Here is a 3,394-nt window from a genome sequence, read left to right as displayed (position 1 = left end):
CCCGCCACAGCCGCGCGGCCCCGCCCACCGGCCGCAACCAGCCAACCAGAACGAAAGACGAGCGACCGAGCCAATCACAAATCAGCGAGGACCAGGCGTGTGGGAGGGGGAAGGGGCGAGGCCTCCGCCGGACCAATCGGCGAGCGCTTCGTCATCACCGGCTCAAACGGTCCGGGCGGGGAAGCTGTGCGCATGCGTGTTAGTGGCGGAGCGGACAGACTACAAGTCCCGTCAGCCCCTGCGGCGCGACGACGGGTGCTCGCTAAGGACAAACCTCCGCAAAAAAATAAACCCGCGTCCCTCGGTCTGCCTGTCCCCTTGTCCCGGCGGCGGGTAGCGAGGCGGCTGTGCGACACAAAGGAATGCAGCCGCTTCCCCGCCCTCGCCTCCTGCCTCTGATTCGGTCCCGACGATTAAAAAAAAAAAAATTTAAAAAAATAAATACAATTTGGAGGAAACTTGTGGCAGATGGTGCAGCCCCCCCCCCACCGGCGGGGTGTATCGTGGGGGTTCACCCCGAACTGGGGGTCACCCCCTTGTTCCCAGGCCCGGCCCGGGGTTTGCACCAGGAGGAGGAGGAGGAGGAGGGGGTTTCACCATGAGCAAGGCCGATCTCCAGCTCATCTCTCTTTAATTCGCAGCACGTCGGGGCAGTGGAAACGTTTTTGATCCGGTTTCTTATTTCCCTCGATGTCGTGGCTGGGTGAGGCGGGGCAGAGGGCTTCCCCCGCCGCACCTGCAGAAATTCGTAAGAAGAGTTTTTAACGACGCGACGGAGCCTTTTGCTGATATTTTCATTTATAGAGAGTGACTGGATCTGGTCGCGTGACTGAGGGGCAGATACCTCAGCGGGGGGATATCAGACCAGCCTGCGTTTTGTTCCGGCTCCTGTTTAACTCTGCCCGGCCACGTTTCCAACCTCAAATACAATTTTACGCCTTTGGAGTGCGGAGTTGAGCTGCTGGAGATACCTGTGTCCTAAATAAACCCTTAACGCTGATGGGGCTGGGAAGAAGGACCAGCAAGAGGCAGCTGGGACTGTCTTCATCCCAGCAATAAGGGCTCTTGTGGTCCTCCGCTGAGAAAACACTTGGAACAACCACTCTGGTTGCATTTCCACTAGGAATTACAGCCCAATAAACACCCACAGGGGTCCCACACGTCATCCCGGGGGACAGCGACGGGGACCCAGGGGTGGCAGCTGGGTGCTGGCCCTGAGGACCAGAGCATTAATCAGCAAGGCTGGGGATGGTTTCCCCCGGCCAAGTCAACCTTTGTGTGGCCATCACACCCCCTCAATATTAGTTTTAACAACGCTGGTGGATATGAAAAAAAAAAACAAAACCAAAAACCAACAAACCCACAGCATTGCTCTGAACTATTTTCCTCAACTTTAAAAACAAGGAGCCAGATCCAGAGATGCAGTATCACACCCCCACCGCCACTCCCCGGGGGCACATCAGCCCCAAATCCTGACTCTAAATGAAGATGCTGCGAGGAGGATGAGCCTGGTGGGATGTCGGGTACCACCCCGTTGCCTTCCCAGGCATGTCTGGCTGGAGGGGAGGATTTTAATTGCCTCCGCTGGATTTTTATTTCCTTATTATCACGGCAGCATCCTTCAGCCGCCGCGATGTCCCGCAGCAAGGAGCCCACAGCTCATCCCTCCTCCTCTCCCCTTTCACCACCCATCTGCTCGCTGCGTTCCTGTATTTTATCCTGGAAAATAGTCATTTTCTTTCTAACTTTTCTGCCTGGGCAGGCTTTCCTAGACCTCTAGCATATCTGCCCCAAGCTGCCTCTTTCCCCATGCCTCATTGAGAGGACCACTCATCCTTCCTACCCCTTACCGAGCCTCACCCATAAACCTACTCTTGCTGTCAGAGAGAAAAATTATTTATACATTTGGATTAAAAAATATTTTTTTTTTTAATAATTAAGCATCAGGAAGACCAGTGGTGCAGTTGGTCTGTACTTCACCCACCCAGCATCCAGCAGCGGCTCCCCTCCACTCCTGCAAATTCATTGTCCCATGTGTTGGGGGGGCGACTATTTAATAGAGAAATCTTAATTAAAAAAATATAAAATAAATCAAATCCCTGAATGTTAAACATGGGGCCCGCTGGGACAGTTTGGACTCTATTAAAAAGCGCTGCACATTCCTCCGGTGACTCAGAGGTTTTATGTGCTAAAGACAACAGTGATGTAGCAGTTTTTCTTTTGCAAGCATAAAATGCTGGGGTTTGGGGGTTATTTTTTGGTGCATCGTGGTTTAACAAGTACCAGCCCAGGCTCCTTGCTGGGAGGATGCTGGGACCCACACTGGGAACGATGGGGTGAGCAGAGGGTGCAAGGCTGGTCGGCTGGGCAGGGCTGATGAGCGGGAGAAGAGTTTTAGCTGCTGCTGAGCAAAGAAATCCCTTGTAGTTATTTGGCTGGGGGTTTTTTATTATTGATTGCTGAACCTGTTTCATTAAACTTGAAGCTTTTTTTTTCCCCAGTGTGAGCCCAGCTGGAGGCAGAGCAAGCGTTTGGGGCTGTGCAAGGATGGATGCGTGCTGGTGCTTTGGGCTCAGAGCCACCCTCCGCTCTCAGATGGGATCATCAGCACCTCAAAACCCAAATCCTGCCCCAACAACCCCCCCAGGGCATCTGTGCTGGCTGATATTTCTGAGTTGGTATCTGCTCCATCTCAGCACCTATAGACATCGCAGTGTCTATAAGCAATGGTAATCTCCTAGGGAAGGCGATTGCTAATTATCTCCCCTCTCAGGAAAGTTGCTCCATCGCAGTCAAATGTCACCCGTCAACGTCCGGGGGGGACACAGAGGGGCTCCGGATACCAGCAGGGATGAAGATGCATCCTCACCTCATCCCACATCCAGCACAGGATATCATAGGGTGGGGTTGCAAGAAAAAAGAGAAAAAGATCCAATTAGGGAGAAAACTCATTTGTCCACCCTGCAGCAGCGTGGCGGGTGTCAGAGGTGGCTGCAGGGACTTTCCAACCACCTGATGGATGTTGGGGAGGGAGGGGGGAACGGCCTCTCCTCTCCTCTCCCCCAAAATAGCCGCTGGTGGGAAATGAGTCACTGGTTTCAATCTGGTTTCTCGCCAGCCCGTCCCTGCCACCATCCATCAGACAGGGCTGAGCCGAGCAGATTTTTTTCCCCGGGGAAGATTTTTTTTTCCACAGGAAGGAGGAGACAGGGGCTACCATGGCCTCAGAGCAAGAAGCGAGTAGATGGTTTGAACATCATCCTTCCCATCTTTCAAGTGCTGGCCCCAGGGGCTGAACATAAATATAACATCTGGGGGGGTAACAGCATCATCGCTTCCAGATGCTTCGGGGGGCAGAGAGCCTCCGACAGCGATCTTTCTGCTGTTTGGACCC

This window comes from Athene cunicularia (genome assembly GCF_003259725.1).
Source record: "Athene cunicularia isolate RWA chromosome 3 unlocalized genomic scaffold, athCun1 chr3_part1, whole genome shotgun sequence".
Lineage (NCBI taxonomy): Eukaryota > Metazoa > Chordata > Aves > Strigiformes > Strigidae > Athene > Athene cunicularia.
Note: the sequence above shows the minus strand (reverse complement) of the source record.